The following is a 20,133-nucleotide window of genomic DNA, read 5'->3' as shown; positions in this document are numbered from 1 at the left end:
AGCCAAGGTTCTGGCTCAGCTCTTAGAGTTTTATAAATCATACCGCAAACCTCATGTAATATATGATAGTCTCTTCAAAATTCAAAAAGTGTATTTCTTTAATATGTAGAAATTTTGAAATTAATACTTTTAATTAAAGCACTGCACTGAGGTACTTAAATTAATAGTGCACATTTTTAAATCTAAACCCTTAGTGATCCAAGAGGCAAGACAGTTGTCATGTAAACCCTGTACGTGGCCCAGAGTACTATGGAGCAATATTATAGTCTATTAAATAAACAGAATGGGTTTTTGTCCAAATGATATTCTGAACTCGCATATTTGAAAGTATTTCTTATGGAATTATGAAAGTATTTCTTATGGAATTATGAATAAGTTTTGGTGAAATAAAATATTTGCATTAGATCACACAAAAATTAGTGGGGAAGCAGGGATTTATCCAGGTTTTCTGGTTTCACTTTGTACTAACCAGCCAATAAATGGGTATCTATATGTCTTTCCTTTTTTAGGTCAAGCCTAGAGCAGCGCATGCGCTGCTTGCTCGACTTTTAGTAAAGGGGTAAAAAAAAGTGCTACCAGATGCTGCCATGGCCGACCTAGAGCTTGAGTGCATGTGCGCGGGCGCACGCTTTGCATGCCTCTCTCGGCACTTCAATTCCCTCCCCCTCCCCCACCACAGATCTCGTCACTCTGCTGGCCTCATTAAGTGCATCGCGATCACTTTCACTTTCGCACGCAACTCCTGGGCTTCTCTTGCATTTCTTCCCCCACTGTTCTTCCTTTAATGATAGAAAGGGTTAACCCTCCGTGCCCTCCACACCCTTGCCTTCGGATACATTGGTACATTGTTTTCCTCATCCATGCCTTATTCACAGCCTTTCCTTACAAATTGAAGAGCTGTAACCGAGTTTTAAAAATGTATTTGTGAAAGTTACATGTGTTTCTGTGCCTATTTGTTGTTGAGAAGACTGCTTGGCTTTCTATTTAATTTCTTACTTAGGTTTGAAGAGTTTTTGTTTTCAATAGGGCGCGCAAATCACTTAAATTCTACATGCAAACACCTCACTGTAGGCCAGTCACAGCAATGATAGAGCTCTTCATGTCTATGCTAATTCTCTGGTTAGTCGAGCATGGTTGTCTCCTTTCTTAAAACAGTTACAGGCTATTTAACCATTTCTCGCCACTTCAGACTCACTGACTCTAATTTGGTATTGTTTGGGTGGAAAACAATGTTACTGCAAATATCTTAAAAGGTAAAATGTGTATTTTTAAACCGTAAGGCTACTTTAGCATGTGAACTGATTGCAAGGCGCTTACACCTTTATTTTTTTTAAAGCAAGAAGGGTCAGAAAAGAAGTTTAGAGTGACGGACGATTGATTACTTCATAGTTGCGTTTAGAAAGATACTTATGCTATATTAAAGAGAAAGTTAGTATAGCTGTAAAGATTGCTCTCCCCGCCATGACCTGCTTATGTGTGTTGTTTTTTTGGTACGTAAACATTGTGTGAACTGCTGTAAATCACTGGTTCTGAAGCTTCCCAACGGGACTAAAACCTACGTCCTAAGCTGCTAAGTTACTGGTTGGGGGTAGCAAGCCACATTTGCTGTTCTTTATTGTTACTCAATAGAGAAAGAATTGCTGGGTGATTTTCGCCAAGATGTAAAGGATCAAACCAAAACGCGTATCCTTGCAAAAAACAAAAAAAAGTTCATTCTAAAGCCACCCAAAGCAACATTTACGATGGTATAGAAAGTTGTGGCAATTTTTTGTGCGTCCCATGACGCCCTAGGACACTTCTCAATATCATATAAATCAAAATGCTTACACTTTATGCATGAACCCAATGTAATCTGCATATATAAAATGACAGTGTTTGACGTGTCTAATAAGATCTCCCTTCTCTAACAAATAAACTGGTCTCTGCCATTTTCTGGGTTTCACACTTTCCCTTTTCATAGTGCAAGGTAAGAGAGCAGCTTAGCTGTGATGCCAGATAACCATAAAAGGGAGAAAATGCATTTTAAGTATGTTTGGAGTGCTCCAAAGGCAAACATTGTTTTGACTTTGAAAAATTAAACACTGCATGGTGCATTGCAATTGTGTAAAGGACTTTTTCAATACATTCACTTTTCTGTTAAGCTTGTGATTGTATATCATAGAAAAAAGGCACTTCTTTGCATAGCTACACAGTTTTTATGAGCTGAGTTGCCTTCCTTTCCAGTCATCTACGCAAGGCCACGGCATGCAACTTCAGTCCAACAACACCAACAGAAGCATAACACCACCTCACCTTCACTCAGCCCAAGCACAGCACCACCTCAGAACCAGCACAGACCACCTCCACACCAGCACACCACCAGCTCTGCTCCAGTGCAGCACCACCGCACTACATCCGCATCAGTGCAGCACCACCACCTCAGCCTCAGCACAGCACCAGCACAGCATCACTCAGTGCCACCACAGTATCACTCTGCACCACCTCAGCACCAGCGCAGCATTACCTAAGCATCACTCAACACCACCACCTCAGCACAGCACTACCTCTGCTTCAGTGCACCATCTCCTGCGCAGCACCATCGCAGCCCCAACACAGCATCAGCACAGCGCCACCTCATCCGCAACTCAGCACCAACGCATCACCAGCACAGCATCACCTGAATATCACCAAAGCATCACTCAGCACCACCTCAACACCACTCTAGCATCACTCAGCACCACACTAGCATCACTCAGCACCACCTCAGCACACCCTCGGCATCACTCGGCTCCACCTCAGTATCGCTTGGCACCACCTCAGTATGACTCAGTACCACTTCAGCACCAGTGAAGCACCGCCTCAGCATAGCTTCAATGCAGCACCAACTCAGCCCCACCACAGAATTAGCACAGCACCAACTCAGCACCAGCGCAGCACCACTTCAACAACAACTCATCACCAATGCAGCACCACTTCAGCATTAGCACAGCAGCACCAGTGCAGCATCACCTTAGCACCAGTGCAGCACCAGCTCTGCATTACTAAGCACCACTTGAACACCAGCACAGCACCCCCAAAGTATCACTCAGCACCACCTCAGCATCACCACAGTGTCTCAGCAGCACCTCAGCATCACTCAGCACCACCACACCACCACCTGAGCACCGCATCAGCAAAGCACCATCTTAGCATCAGCACAGTACCAGTTCCTCATCAGGGCACCACCACCAGTGCAGCACCAACTCAGCATCAGCGCAGCATTACCTCAGCTGCAGTGCAGCACCATCTCATTATCCGCACAGCACCATCTCAACATTAGCGCAGCACCACCTCTACATCATTGCTCCACCACCAGCACAGCCCCACCTCCGCACCTGCGCAGCCCCACCTCAGCAGCAATTTAGAACCAACGTAGCACCACTTCAGCATCAGTGCAGCACCACCTCAGCACAGAACCAACTCGGCATCACTTAGCACCACCTGAGCACCAGTTCAGCTCCACCACCTCAGCATGAGTCATCACCAAAGCATCACTGAGCAACTCAATACCACCTAAGTATCATTGAGCATGCCCTGAGCATCACCTCTGAACCAGCACAGAACCATTCAGCATCACCTCAGTAACATTCAGGATCACCTGTCACCACCACCTCAGCATCACTCCGCGCCACCTTAGTCTGCCCTCAGAATCTGGCATCTGTTGATTCTCCCCTAGTGTAACTCCACTGCTCCTATTGTAATTGAGGTACTATTTCCCAACCTCCACCCTCCACTTGTTTATGTCCTCCTCCCCCATAACAAAAAAACGATAACAAATTAGCATTAGAACAGGCAGAGAAAAGTTGCCAGCATTGCATGGATAAAAAACTAGAACACATTTTTTTGTGTTAATTCTGTTTTTATTAGGGTCGTTCAGTTGTACATAAAGTTTTCCTGGTTATATATAGGGTGATAGAAATGGTTATAACACTTTTTTTATTATAACTTTTCAACATGCTGCACAACATTCACAATGCTCTACAACACAACTTAAAGACATTAAGAAAGGCAATAGCTCTGTCTAAACGCTTATAAGGTCCCAAAAGCGAGACCTATTGGCTATGCCAATGCTTGTTGTTACATTTTCACGCATTTCCTTTTAGTGCTTTCACAGAGTCGTTTTGTGTATTACGTTTGTTGTGCTTCGTGTCAACATAAGCACATGATGGACCTCCTTTTCTTCATGCCTCCCGGATCCCGTGTTGCTGCGTAATGGGAGATTTTTAGCACTTTCAGAATATGCATCATTATCTTATGTAAAAAGTCTTTTTATCATCAACACTTCCCTTGTTCTTTGTGAAAACAGTGTGCTTTCTGTGGCATTCCTCCCCTAAACCTTTCGAGCTGTAAACAGCGAATCGCCAGTGTAATGCATGCTGTGTGGAGAACATTCAAAGGGCAGCTACAAGCGGTGCTTTGTTTGATAATCGAGGGACTTCAGCAGCAGAAACAAGGACTTAACATTTCAGCAGTCTGTTAACCCTTTCCAGAGACAAATGATGTTAAGGGGTTCAATACACTGCCACATACCATGTGCTCTGGGTGGTGCAAGTGTTTTTGCATCTGGTTTAGACATTGAGGCAAAAAATTGGGACTATAAGACTACAAGTGCCCCTATTGATTGCACTATAGCCCAGCCGCAGCCCGTGCAGGTAAGAGCAGTGGGGCGGGGGGAGGAGGAGGGGGGAATTCACCAGACAACCATGAGGGAAAATTAAATAAATAATTGATTTTCCCTCGTCTATTGAAATCCCCCCTCACCCGGCCCCACCGCCAGGGCCGGACCGGTCGTAGCGGGCACCAGGCAATCCCCCGGTGGGCCACACATAGCTGCAATATCGGCCCTGTAACAAAATCGGCGAAAAACCATCCCTGGCAAAGAGCTCAGCGGCACCCCCAATCCCCCTGGGAGGCCGGCCGAGCACTTTGCCAGGGCCGGTTTTCGTTCCCAGTCCGGCCCTGCCCACCGCTCTTACCTGCACAGGCCGCGGCTGCTATTGCCCCAGTGCAGTGGTTTGTACAGGCCATTATCAAAAGTTGACTGTCCGTGCAAACACCACAGGGCAGTTTTCACTCATTTTCTAATCCCTATTTGTGCTAAAACGGTCAAGATGGCCCAGTTAGAGTTGGAAGCATGCCAGACAGAAGAGGATGTGTGCTCACTTTTATCACATTCTCACAAGTCACGTTTTGCAAAGGAAATGACTTTTTCAGTTTTATAAAGGTGGACAGTACAAACAGTAAAAACAAGATCGATCGACTTGAATATAAAGCTATCAAATATACAAAAGTAAATAAAATATACAATTATCTGGCAACTATAGACTTCCCATCCCATTCGATCCTGTGTACTTTCTAGCCAGGCATATTCAATTTGCAAGTCACGAGTTGTATTTCTCATAAGGCCTACTGTGGCCATGATTCACAAACAGCCTCCGCAATTGGGGCGGAGGCTCTGCAGTCATAGTGGGATCTCCGCACCAGTGGTGGGATCTCAGAACTGCAATTTCCCATTGGGCAGATCCTGCCACGACTGTGGAGACCCCGCCACGACTGCAAAGATCCCTCCGTGACTGCTGAGTCTGCACCCCCAGTGCGGAGGCTCTTTGTGACTCAGGGCCAGAGTCTTTCATCTTCCCCGGGTCATTAAAATTAGTACTTTTAAAATGGGCAATGGAAAAGCCTGTGATTTACAGAAGCACCATATAAAAAAGTGTCGTTTTCTTTTGCAATACAGTGAAAATCAGGAGGCCTATTTACAAAGGCATTTTGGAGTACGTAAAGTAGTACTTCCGTAGTACTCTTCTACATGTGTTTACATGCCTTTGTGAATTGGATTCGAAACATCTTTAATGGGGATAAAATGGAAATATGCTGGACATGATTACCAAAGGAGAAGCTGTCCAACAGTGATTCTTCTAACACAGCCGTTGAGGAGACAGTAAAATTCCAATGATCACCCTCCCCAAATTCAGTCACAAACCATTGATACATACAATTTTGAATCACAATTAGGAGGCACGCCTTCAAAATTAGGATTTGGAAGGGGTCCGTAAACCCACTTTGTGAGTCAGAAATCCACACAAAAAACATTTAACTCTCTCAAACCCTGTGACTATGTGAATTATAGGGATTGTGGCCGCAAAATGGCTTTGTACATCTGATTCCTTAAACACACAAGTATGAGTAAAACAAAATTAAAAATGATAAAGAATGGAAAAAATCATTGGCATAGTACTGTCTCACTTTAATTGCACTTCTTTTTAAGCAGATGTGTGCATGGGATCAGGAAAATGGCATTACTCAGTGCTAGAGAGCCAATGGTTCAGGTGGGCTGACTCATTGCCCCAAGTTGAATGCTGTGGTGGCAGAATCAAAATTTGAATGACATTTGAACAAACCAATGTATGAAGAGGCCTGGTTCAAAACACCTCTATGTATGTATATATGTAAAAAATATTTTGATTATTTTTGTTTTTTTTACAAGAAGTTGGTGAAAGAATAAAGCTGTCCTAAGTCAGACCTAAAAGCACCCCTCATCTCTATTAAGTACTATGAATATGACAAGGCTAGCTCCATCTCTCCCAAAAGGCACTCCAGACCCACACAAATTTAATGTGATTCATAAATACCCAAGAGGAAAGGAAAATGAGCTAACAGAGAAAGATAGCTGGTGCGAGACTTCCTCCACTTCAGACAGATTTTGACAAGCACAACTTCTGTATTCTGGTCTTTAAAAGATGAGGTAACTTATCAGTTTTCTTTTGATTACTATCTTAAGTTAGATTTGAATATCACTATTTTTTAAAACAAACTAATACCTGTTTTACAAACACCTGTTTCTCAGGGGATTCCGCTTTATTTTCTTATAATGTGTGTGTATCTATAAACAAAAAATATCACAGTGATTACTTTTAATGCTAACATCCTCTACTGAGAGAATAATAAAAACGCATGTTAAAAATCTCACCCTAGGTCTAACACTCTTCAGAAAAAACAAATGAAATGTCACAGGCAAGTTACCAGCACTCACAAAATATGCAGGAGCTTCAGACTTTAACATCTTATAGCATTATTCCCAGTGCAGCAGTGTTCATTCCATTGGGTGAACAGAGTCACAAGCAAGTCCTTGCAAGTGACTATTAAAGTTCAGGAAACGACAGTCATGGGTGAAAGTACACCCTCCTACCTTCAGAAGCAGGTTTTACAAGTGATTTGATCCACTTTGCCTTCTTTTATACTGAATATTCACAATGGCTGCTACCAACCACTAAAATCTTGCAAGATGATGTTACTAAGTCTCGCAATATTTCGTTTTAATTTCACTTTCACTTTGTGGCATTCTTATCCACAGTAACCACCATCGTGGATGAGGCAACACTGTAAACAAATTCCTGCAATGGAAGAACATTGAAGAATTTTGCTGTAAGATTCAATTTCCTTATATTTCAGCCCACCTCTGTATTCCTCTTTAAACTTATCCGCAATCATGACAGTAGCCTGCCATCCATGTCTTGGGCGCTGTCAATATAGTTTGTTTCTATGGTAACTGGTTCTGTCTTTGTGGCCTGTTCCCATTTTTGGTCACCCAAGACATGACTCAATAAAGGTCTTTGTAAATGTGACAGAATCACTCCAGCACTTAGAAGCCTTCACTGGCTACCTGCCAGAACTCACTTAGTTCATCACTTGGTTTGGAATATGAAAGGGGATTCAGGTAGGCTTCTTCGAAGTTGAAGGGGTTGTAGTGTTAAAAAACCATGAAGAATGTGGCAGACTGGTGGTTGGAGGTGTGCTTGGAATCAGTGGATTCATAAGGGTACATTCAGGAAAAGGTTTGTTTCCATACTAATGTGGCAGTATCAGTCTAGTGGTCCCGTAGACCAATATCATATCATTCCTTATCCAAGATGGCACTTCACTACAGTCAGACACAGTTCCATTTGAGGGGCTTTTAAGCTAGGGTTAGTATTGTTGCAGCGAAAGTCCTAATATGCTTTTGGGCATTACCTCTACACTCCAATTGGGCCCATATGCGTAGGATTTTTACTCAGGTTCAATACTTGATCTCAGAGGCATTGGTCCTTTAATGGACTTTTCTCTGTCGTGGTGAGGGGTGAGGAAACAGGATGTCCAACTGTCAGCTACACAATAAGGACCATTAATTGTTACAAGACTCTGAGAACAATGACAGTAAGGGAACACAATGTGCGCAACTAACACATACAGTACCACCCAATTGAAAAATGTTAGATGCTCAACTTCCTGTGGTTCATTGTCATCAAAACCACAATCAATAAAAGAGTACAGTTAGGAAGGAACATCAAAAAATAGAGTCCATGAAATCTTTCCTTCAGGTTTCAGTAACCTTTTATTTTTTTTTCTTATTTCAAATTTGCTGATTCTTCAACGAGTTGCTTCAATCGACAATACAAAATCGATTTGTAGATCACAGTTGCATTTTCTATAGATCAACAGCCTTTCTGCCTACACGTTTCGTCCTTCCCTTAGGACTTCATCAGGGCTGTAATAATAAACAAATAAACATACAGTTTACACCCGATTTTCCCAATATACCAAAACCATGTGATGCAACAAACATTTAGTTTAAATGACCTGATTCTAATACAGACACTTCCTATACTAATGATATATAGCACCCCTCACCAAATGAAAAAGGCAACAGTGACTTCTATAAACTTAGTAAATTAACAGTTTCCAATAAATTATAGTAATGATTGTTAAACTTCACACACCTTGTATTTTAGAGAGAAGAATTCTCTTCTTTTTCTAAACATTGAATACTTTGTGTCATAAATTTGCGGCGCGCAACCAGATATCTGTAGTCAATGGGAAATGAAACATGTATTGAAAATTATCTTCTCCATTTAGTTTAAAAGAATTCATCCATCTCCCTTTCTTACATTAATTGTTAGCCGACTCACAAATTGGTAAAATTTCAGGTAAATTACTCTCAATACCATGCTATAGAAATAAAGTATGGCAATTGGTAGACCAAACCTCCTAAAGACGTTTAGTCTAACAAGAATCATGGAAACCAAAAGCTCTGCTGTGGCTATGCAGAACAAGAGCAAAAGAACCTGATGTTCTGAAAATAATCTGTGACTATCTTTATTATATATCTAGAATCAGCACATTTTCTATGGAAAGAACATTAGACATATTAAAACTCATCAAACTTTAGAGATTTTGTTTACAGTATTAAAGATCCAAAATTAATGCATATAAGTAACATTTTAAAAAGTTCTGTCATAAATCTAACAGTTGGAAATATTAAACCACACATCTAGTTGAAATAATCTATCCCTAAATAAACGTATCCATAAGAGGATGGTTTTTTGTCAACAATACAACTTCTATCATCAACGAAGCAAGAAGATAGTTCTCGGAAGTTCTATTAGTATGGCTGAGAGGGTCAAGTTATAGTCCAATAGGGGCAAACTCCATAGGAATGGCCAAGGGCAATTGAGCATAAATCAGGAAAGTGGAAGTCTGATTTCTTACCAAACTGCTCCGAATCGTCCACCAGGCAAGGGCAAAAAGCAAAGGAGTATAATAAAGATAGTTCTGCAGGCAGGTTGGAGGGAAGGAAAAGTGACAAGGGGCAGCCTGAGCTTAAATGTTAGCTCTCCTCAAAAGGTGCAAAAAGGGGCATCAAAATGCGAAATGCCAAAATGCACTACTCCTCCTGTGCGTCGAAGTCATATAGCTCATCTTTGTCATCATGAAATCAATGGTCAGTGCACAGTGGTCCGATCAACATGTAATCTTCTTTCCGTCATTCCAGGTACAAATTGCGACTCTATCATGTTTTCTCACACATGTCATGAGAAACTAATGTACTTCCATCCTCACAGGCTAGTTGGCAAAGAGCTTGTTCATCTTGTTACTTTCTATGGATAATGGGGAATTGTCACTTTCCCACCATTCACTCCCACAGGGATGTAAGAAAGGCTTGGATATCCAAAAGAATGTTGCATGAACCAAGAACAAATAAAACAACTTTTGAGAAACGTGTCAAAGTCCAATGCACGCGGCTATGAAATAGTGCAGCCTAAGGAGAAAAAGCATCTGAGCGTGTTTAAATTGAACATTTATTTTTTAATATACCTAATTAAGTTCAAGGATCATTAAATAAATCAGACATATCATATATAAGCTTTTAGTGATGTTGTCAGTAATGATCACACAGGAATGTTCAACTTCAAGTATGTGCCTACTGCCACTATTTCAGAAACTAGTAACATGTCAATTAACTCCAAAAGACATTAAAATTAATTTGTTCTTGAACGCAAACGAACGTAATGAAATTAGGCACTCATCATGAAAATCTCAGACATCTACTATGTTTAATTTAGGAATTGCACCATAGTCGAGTTTGTTAGGACACTCTGCAATGAAGTCAATATAAATGCTAAGTTATCACATTTTATAATATCTCTTGTTAAAAATATAAGGTAAACAGTTACTTAAGCATCTTAAATTTACGAGTTGATTAATCCTACTGTTTCTACCTAGTCAAGCATGCTTTTACGATCTTGGTACATCAACTTTCTCTATGTTTCCATGTCGCCGTTAAAGACGTGTGCAAACTGCACATTTATTTTTATTGTCGGTTTTAAGTGTCGTGCAAAGCGAGATCAGCTTTTATGCTGCATCAGTATATGAGCTTGTCTGGACAAGAACACAGTGTCTGGCAACATCTTGCGTTGCTGGATTTCTCAGCTGCGGTATCCTTGTTTACCAGGCCCATCTCTGGCTGCTCCTTCTTGTTATTCTCACGCTCCCATTTCGGTTCCTCCATGCATGAATACAGGCAGATGGTTTCTTGCCTTTGTATTGCTCCTTATACAGGCCTCCAGCTAACCCTACTGTGGAATCACCCTTCAGCAAATCATCCTCTGAGTCAGCAGACCTAGAGACTCCGAGTGGGTGAGTGTGCTTTGCAATCTGAAATACCCACAAACCATCTGTACCTCTTTCTGGCTTTTTTCATACTTTGCTACTTGCTCTTTCAGAAGCTGGAGATTCCCATCTTTTCCTTGTCCCTTTTCTCCTGTTTCCCCAAGACTAGCTCATTGTTTTTTCTATATTTTCACAGAGAAATGTGGGTGGTATGCTACAGGGAGGTTGTTGGTCAGTTTATATCTCCCTTGGGACTTTGAATCCACTACCTGGGGTGTAATGGAGGGCCACCTAGACCCCGTGGTGCGGAAGCACCCAGGCAGTGCAGAGGGCCGTGGAATCGCCCATGAAGTGTCAGTGTGATCTGACACAACTGCTGCTGCCTGGCTACAATCTTCCCTGTGGGTTATGTGATTGTCGGGGAGAAAAAAAAGGCAACAAAATTGCAGCATTTTTTATTTATTATTATGGAGGGACCAAAGAAAAGCTGCAAAGTGGAGAAAGAACTGAGTGAAATAGAGATGTGCCAGAAGAGAATGACAGAGGGGACACTTTGAAGGGAGAGAGGAGGAGAGTGTGAGATCTGGCTATAAAGAAACTACCTGGTGAGTATGAAACAGCAGAGAGGTTGCAAGAGGAAAGAAAGAGAAAGAATGCAAGAGAGAAAGAATGAGAGCAAGGTCATAAATAAAAAGGTGTGATTGAGAGATGTATGTGAGAGAGAAAAGAGACAAAGTTCAGAGATACACTAGAGAGAGAGAGAGAGAGAGAGAGAGAGAGAGAGAAAGACGCGGTGATAGATAGAGATAAAGAAGCTACAGAGAGCCTGGTAATTAAAAAACGCTTGGCAGAGACAAAGAGATTGCAGGCATATATGTGGGGAAAGATAGCAGAGACAGAAAGGGGATGGACAACTAGAAGAAGAAAAGGGCAGGTGAGAATGAGTGGGCTCCACAGATGGACTAATGTCGGATTTGCAAAAGAGACAACTAAATATGAGTGTGCGAGAGGGAGAACAGTAGAGAGAAGTCTACCAGAGGTGAGACAGTGACACACAAGTTTGAAAGTTGAGCAGTGAAAGAGGCCGAGAGGACATTACAGGCACGGATGGGATAGAGAGAGATGTAAGAAAGAGAGAGGCAGCCCGAAAAGAGGAGGTGACAGGTGTTGAAGAAAGAGACAGAGACAGCTGAGAAAGTACAGGCAGAGATTAGGAAACAGGTGAAACAGAAAAAGGAGAGACAAAAGGCTACCAGGTCGGAGACAGACAGGAAAGAAGAGAGAAAGAGGCAGTGCAAGGAAGAGGAACTGGACAGGGCAGATGTGAGGGATGAAGCTGAGGAGAAACACGGGACCAAGTTGACGCCGAAGGAGAGGAAGGAAGCCAGAAATGACGAGAGACAGCAAGCAAGGGCAGCTTAACCTCTCAAGGCATTGGTCCCACCCACGTCTCCTTCCATCCTGCCACGCCGAGGGACTGAAGTTGTAGTGACGCCTCGGCAGCACAACTCCAAACCATCAGAGAAGCCAAATGAATATATAATACCAACAAATGGCCGTCCATGCTCGCCCTTCGGACGTGCACAGCTGCTGTGGTTCAGGACGCGCAGCACTCTGTAAGAAAGAGGGGATAAGAAATCACAACACAAGGGCTTCAGCATAGGTCAAAGTTCAGAAACCACTAGGAAGCTCTACGTCACACAGTGTGGTTAACAGTGCAGGGCCTGATGGAAGTCCATGCATTGCCATCACACTTATGGCCTGAGTACCAATATCCTGGAGTGTAGGGCTTTATCGCACCCAATAAAGTCCAATACCAAGTCATTTGTCAGGAGTATTAAGCAGCACCTATTCCACTTTTACCCCATTAATGAATGAATGAAATTAAATTTGTATAGCGCTTAGCTACCCAGAGGCCTCCTAGCGCTTTAACAGGAAATATGCAGATTTGGGTGCTTAATGCACTAAAACCCACACGTTCCAGGAATGCTGCCCCCCCCCCCTTTAAATAACAGCAGGTTTGACCTGTCCACATTTAACAGAGGACGCAGGCTTCCTCGTACCTACAAATGACTGCATACAATAATGTCCGCACGCACATCCCATATTTCTGTCCCCTGTGCTTTTGCACAAAGTTTTTCATTTTCCAGCTCAGTCATCACCATGGCATAAGTGTGACATGTGGTCTGCCATGCAGTGGGAATTGAGGTTTGGCACGCACTCAGAGCAGCGGGATACTGTGAGCCAGAGAATGTGTAAGGCACGAGGCTGAAGAGTGCAATTGGCCAGAGCAGGAGATAAGGAAGCATTAAAAAAATGTTGAGGAATAACTTGTTGATTTTTCTCGGGTTTTTGAACACTTATAGAGGTCTATGCTTGGACCAAAGTCAGTCACTTGTGACATTCCTAATGGTTTTTTGATTTTATTAATTCATATGCCAACCAGTTGCGTAGCGAAACTTGAGGGGACACTACTGCAAGGTACAGGAAGCACCCCACCGCCAGGGGCCCGCTGCCTGTGCACAGTTTCAGATGGGGGGCCCCCTCGAGCTCAGGGGTCCCCTGCACCATAAGGGCTGTGGGGGCTAATGTCACGCCACCTACGTCAACATAGAACAAGGTCCTAAAGGGTGCATATAAGGTTCCCATGTTTATTATAGCAAATGGAAATGTCTTGAAGTAAAAATGCCTCCGGAATTTGTTGCTATTCTTGTAATGTGACTTTCCATGAATGTTTGACACAACTTCCTCATCCCTTTGGGTCATTGCCTGCAATTTCTAATGTTAGTAGACAATATAATTCTCTTCAGTCTAACACTCTATGCCAGGGCAGCTGAATGATTTAGATGGATGGGCAATGTTAAATCAAATGAAATGTGCACTGAAGGATAGATTTGTGAACAAAAGTTTCAATTTAAATATAGGGCTCCATACTCAATTAAATTCCTGTCCTAGCTGACACTAGTAGACTCTACAGTCTTTGGGACACCACAGTCATATTTTACTATGGCAAATGAACATAAGGTGAGAAAGTCTATCTTCTTACTAACAGGCGGATCACCGCTGAGTTGCTTTCTCGAGTCATGAGAGGTTCTCTCCATTAAAGACCAAATCTGTCAACTAAATACATTGGCTATCCATGACCTGAATCGTGTGATTTTTGCTTGCCCTGCTCTGTCAGCGATCAAAAGAGAACCACTGTGAACACTGTATAACAAATTGAATATTAAATCCATGGGGGATTCATGCATTTTACGAATGTCAAAATCAGCCCTGGCCATTTGCCACTTTATTTTTACAATTCCATAGTTTTCTGCCAATGTTTTAGCTTTTATCAAATTATATAAAAGTTCCACATGAGATTGCTATTTATTGTTACTTACTCGTACTTTAATTAACATTTCTTCCCTAAGACAGGGAAAGAACATTTCAATGTACAGAAGCCTAAGGCAACTCAGATGATCAAGGTAACAAACTCTTATGAGCATTAAAACACATTCAACACAAAAAGAGGGCACAGAAATAGAATTAATACTTAAAGGTTGATTCAAAATACATACGTGTATTGTTTGATTTAGAAACTTCTAGGATGAAGTATAGTGAAAAGATAAAAAAACATTATTGAACCAAGACATTTGGTATGGCAATTTAGAGGTTTACAACATTCAGTCTAATGCTTTCATATCATCATTCCCTCAGAAACACCCATTTCTACAATAGCAGAGTACAACTAATATGGTAATGATGATCTCATCGGCAGCAAAGGATAATTTGATAGTCAAAAAACAGAACACAGTAAATAAATTTGATACATTGTCAATCTTCATATGACTTATGTTCAAAGTATCCAATAGTTCTATGTTGTCCTCTTGTTGAGGACAAAAACATAATTATTTTTGAAGCCTCGTCGTGGCAGCAGCTTTATTACTATACCGACGAACTCAAGAGGTTCACCGACGAGCTCAAGAGCTCCAAGAAGAACTGCCGAGCCCTCGAGAAAGTCTGGAGAAGGGAACCGACACCGGACAACAGGACCTACTTCAAACTTGCCACCCGGAAACACCACCAGCTGATCCGCGCCGCCAAGAAAACAGCATTCAAGGACCGGTTGGACAACAACGCACACAACTGCAAGGAACTCTTCAACATCGTGAAAGAGCTTTCCAACCCCAGCGCAGGAAACAACGACATCACCCCATCGCAAGACCTCTGCAACTCCCTCGCTTCATACTTCCACAACAAGATCGCGGACATACACAACAGCTTCAACAACCAACCAACGCACACCATGACCGAACAACCACCCCCCACCACCACCCTCCACGCCTGGACCCCGATCAGCACCGAAGACACCATCCGCACGATGAACTCCATCCACTCCGGATCACCGACCGACCCCTGCCCTCACCACGTCTTCAACAAGGCCGACGCTGTCATCGCACCCCACTTGCGAGACATCATCAACACATCCTTCGACACCACCATCTTCCCTGAGAGCTGGAAACACGCCGAACTCAGCGCTCTACTCAAGAAACCAACAGCGGACCCCACCGACCTCAAGAACTACCGCCCCATCTCGAACCTCCCGTTTCCAGCCAAAGTCATCGAGAAGACCGTCAACAAGCAGATGGCCGCCTTCCTCGAGACGAACGGATCCCTCGACCCCTCACAGTCCGGCTTCCGAGCCAATCACAGCACCGAGACCGCCCTCATCGCCGCCACCGATGACATCCGAGCCCTGATGGACAATGGAGAAACAGCGGCCCTCATCCTCCTAGACCTCTCCGCGGCATTCGACACGGTCTGCCACCGCACCCTAGTACGGCGCCTCAGCAACATCGGAATCCAGGACAAGGCGCTGGAATGGATCATCTCCTTCCTCGACGGAAGAACACAGAGAGTCCGCCTACCACCGTACAAGTCAGAGGCCTCCGAAGTCATCTGCGGCGTCCCTCAAGGTTCATCTCTGAGCCCCACCCTCTTCAACGTCTACATGAGCCCCCTCGCGGCCATCGTACGCAAACACAACCTCAGCATAATCTCCTACGCCGACGACACCCAGCTGATCCTCTCCCTGACCAACGACCCCGCCGCCGCCAGAGCCAACCTGCACGAAGGGATGAAAGAGGTAGCCGAGTGGATGACGACCAGCCGCCTGAAACTGAACTCGGACAAGACGGAGGTCCTCATCCTGGGCTCCTCACCCTCCGCCTGGGACGACTCCTGGTGGCCTCCCGCCCTGGGCACCGCACCCAAACCGACAGACCATGCACGCAACCTGGGCTTCATCCTGGACTCCTCCCTCTCCATGACCAGGCAAGTCAACAACGTCTCCTCGGCGTGCTTCAACATCCTACGCATGCTACGGAAGATCTTCTGGTGGATCCCCACCGAGACCAGGAAGACCGTCACCCAGGCCCTCGTCACCAGCCGACTGGACTACGGCAACGCCCTCTACGCCGGTACCACCGCCAAGCTCCAGAAGAGACTCCAGCGGATCCAGAACGCCTCAGCCAGACTCATCCTCGACATCCCACGAACCAGCCACATCTCCGGACATCTGAGAGACCTTCACTGGCTCCCCGTCAACAAAAGAATCACCTTCCGCCTCCTCACTCACGCACACAAAGCCCTACACGACCAAGGCCCGAGCTACCTCAACAGCCGAGTCAACTTCTACGCTCCCAAACGCCACCTCCGATCAGCCAACCACGCCCTCGCCGCCGTCCCCCGCATCCGAAGAGCGACTACAGGAGGAAGGTCCTTCTCCTACCTGGCCGCCAAGACCTGGAACTCCCTCCCTCCCGACGTGCGCCTGACCCAAGACCACCTCTCCTTCAGGAAGAAGCTGAAGACCTGGCTGTTCGAGCAGTAGCGGCACCCCCCCCCCCCCCCCCCAGCGCCTTGAGACCCTACGGGTATGTAGCGCGCTTTATAAGTGTCACTGATTGATTGATTGATTGATTACCCGGGCAAAATTATGGAACAGTCTTCCTTTTAAGTTACGGCAGGTTGAGTTTCTGTCAGCCTTCAAACGGCAACTTAAAACTTGGCTTTTCGACTCTGTTTAGTTTATTGTAATTTTGGCCCACCTTCACTGTCTGCTTGAGCGCCGGGAAGCTTCCTTCGAAGCAACTGTGCGCTTTAACAAGTGTCATTTGATCGATTGCCTGAAATATCATAGAAATAAGCTAAAACTTGGAAAAAAAGTCACCTACTGCTTGTATAGCAATTCATGCACACATGCACACACAGACACACACGCACACACCTAATTCTAGTGTTTGAAGAAGTAGGTGCGTTGATTTCCTGACCTCTGAAGAATGAAAAGGAGTCTACTTTTTTATGATTTGAAATTGTGATCTTCAGATCACTGTGAGTGTACAAGTCGAGTATACACTCAGTGAGTCATCTACAAGCAAGACTACTACTGATGGCAGTGTGATCAGGCTGACTGGCTCACACTACTACTTGTACTACTGCCTGTATCATCACTGAAGGAAAAACTGCTCATATACCTAGTAAGGCTACTCTTACCAGTGCTATTACCACTAATGGGCTGTTATGGACCTTTGGAAAAGTGATCTTTATGTTTTTTCCCATTCCAAATACCCAATACCATTTTGAAACTGGGTGCCTGCTTATGGTGCTACTTTTCTTTGTAGCAAGAACAAGCTCCAAGGAGGCATCTTCCTTACGAGCATCCATCCATGCGCATCACATCTTTTCGTGGAGTGTTAATTATGCACTTTATCCACATCACATCTTTTGGGGATGACTTTTAGTTGTACTGTGCTTGATCATAGGCGTGCTCTAAGACCTGAGCAGTCCATATTGATCCTCACTGGCACAAAGACCAGCCAATAGCCCAATTATTGCTCTACCTTTGTCATCTTTCCACATTGCAGCTTTGGGTCTTATATAACTTTGCACATGGTCCACATAAATTCAGGTATGTTCACCAGGGGCTTGGGAGAGAGGCTGAAGGAACTTTTCTGGTTGTTTGCCCTTGCAGGCTGGTATCTTCTTCAATATCAGCTGCATCCCCTTCAAGTTCATCAGAAAGGACACCCCAACCTCCCTTCCCAGGAATGTAACCATCCCAGGCTGACAGAGAGTCCTTAAGCCAAGATAATGTTGGACTCGAGGGGCATTTATGGAGGAAGGAAAACATGGAGGGCAAGTCTTCTCTGTTTGTGCCTCCCAAGATAAGTGACTGCACCCCACCAACAGGAATGCTAAAATCCTCATGCAATTGTCACTAAGTTGTACTGTTTGTATGAAGGTTTCCCTGTTTAGTTGTAAATATTTGTATTAATCAACAATAAGCTCCCCTTACTCTTAACCTGAACCTCATGCAATTTAGGAAGAATATCCTGACTCACCCATTCAAATAGCTCTGCTCCCAAAGAACAGTAAGAATCCATTTGTCACCCATCTTGCCGAATGTTCAAGAATTTGCACCCTAGGCTCTTGTCCCTTCTTCGAGGCCTCAGACCTACCTAGTCGGCTAGTCGGGTGTGCGCTAACACCCATACATGCATGCTTGTACACAATTTAGTTTTAGGTGGTAGCTACTTCAGAAAATAGCTATATTCTAAAATGCACCATGAGCACAAAGAAGCAAGTCATTTAATTTTTGCAGACTTAATGAAGTTTGGCCGTGGCTGTGCTTGGGCTTGGTCCTTACTCTTGGATGCCGGGGCTTGTCTCTGAGTGTAACTCCACAGCAGTTCACAAACTTTACAAGACCACCAAGCAGTTAAGGTGAGAGTGGAAGAACCTCCCTATCTGTGTGCTCTCCTGGTTTGTAGGATAGCTCAGCTGGGTAGGGCAGGGAGCGACTAATTTCCCTAACATGGAACCTCCACACGGACAACAAACATTTGAGATGCAGATGCACTTATGGCCTCTTCCTCACCTTTTGTCTTCACTGCCACTTCCCGGGTTGTGTATGGTTCGCCTTTCTTTGGAACACCCGCTCTCAGTTAGGTCGGCCTCTGCATATAGATGATCAGGTGGCAGTAGATGGAAGAGCTTGTGACCAAAGCAAACACAAGGAGATGATGGACAGGTGCTGAAACTTTTCAGACACTCCCCCCAGTCACAGAACTGGGTTGAATCCATCATCGTTTTTTAGCTCACTTTGCCACCCCAGTTCAGACCCAGCCATATGCAAATCAATCTTGACCCTGTGCCTCATGGGAACAGTCGGGACCAAACTGCCAAGCCAGGTCTTACCTGGACCGGAAACAAGCATCCTTGGACTGGTCTGTGTGTAACACCCCATATCAGCCAGGCTAGCTTGAATCAAGTGGAAATGTGAGCATGGGACCCACGTCTGGGCATATCCTGCCAACTTAGGGTGAACAAAGCAAACACAAGGAGATGATGGACCGAGCGCTGAAACTTTTCAGACACTCACCCCCAGTCAGAGTTAGAGACCAACCACATAGTTTCCCTAAAGGAGGGACGCCGATTATACAGCCCTTGGTCTGGTCAGAAAAGCCAACCACCTTTTTGGGTTCCCTTGAAAGGCTGGGCTTCTCATATGAAGGGAGGGAATTTATAGAAAGTCAGGTTTGATTTATTCCAATTAACCTTCTCCCAAACAAAAGATGGTGTTCACTCCTATACGATAACCAATCTTGAACTAACCCCAATGATGGAGGCAGTGGGTGGGAGGCACCTCAGCTATATCTCATGGTTGGTCCGACCCTTCAGTAGAGAGCTGCAGAGCTAGAGGAACCAAATACACCCTTGACTAGCATGTATAGAGGGATTCAGATCTGATACAGGTCGTATGTTATTCAAAGTGGGATTATTGTCTTTCCTGTCCTGAAAAACAACATTTTAAAGTAGAAAGGGAATGCACCAGTACATTCTTTTACCAACATGACAATTCTTTTTTTATCAGCGTAAGTAAAAAAACAATTGGAAACATCAGCATATCTGTTTTTTTACCCTTGGAACTATACATTTAAAACAGCAACTACAAGAACAAATCTCTTCATAAAACAGCAGCTACAAGAACAAATCACTTCATAAAACAGAAACTACAATAACAACTCAATTGGTATCATTTTAGAGCTGCCTATCCATTCTTAATTGATTATTAAAGCAATCAGAGGCACAACTGCAGTGTTACAAAAAACAGAGAAACTTTTATATACGTTGTCATTGAAGCAC

At 44.0% G+C, this 20,133-nt stretch overlaps 1 long non-coding RNA gene across 1 annotated transcript in view; it reads right to left on the bottom strand.

Moving 5' to 3' along the window:
• Positions 1-4,585: 4,585 nt before the first annotated feature.
• Positions 4,586-20,133, bottom strand: part of LOC146821470 (uncharacterized) — a 33,150-nt gene continuing 17,602 nt past the window's right edge. Inside the window, exon 3 of the long non-coding RNA XR_014963176.1 lies at positions 4,586-8,542. This is a non-coding gene — a long non-coding RNA (uncharacterized LOC146821470). The remainder of the gene's footprint in view (positions 8,543-20,133) is intronic.

The sequence above is a fragment of the Triturus cristatus genome, chromosome 6 (assembly GCF_964204655.1).
Source record: "Triturus cristatus chromosome 6, aTriCri1.1, whole genome shotgun sequence".
NCBI lineage: Eukaryota > Metazoa > Chordata > Amphibia > Caudata > Salamandridae > Triturus > Triturus cristatus.
This window is presented reverse-complemented; position numbering and strand designations above follow the sequence as displayed.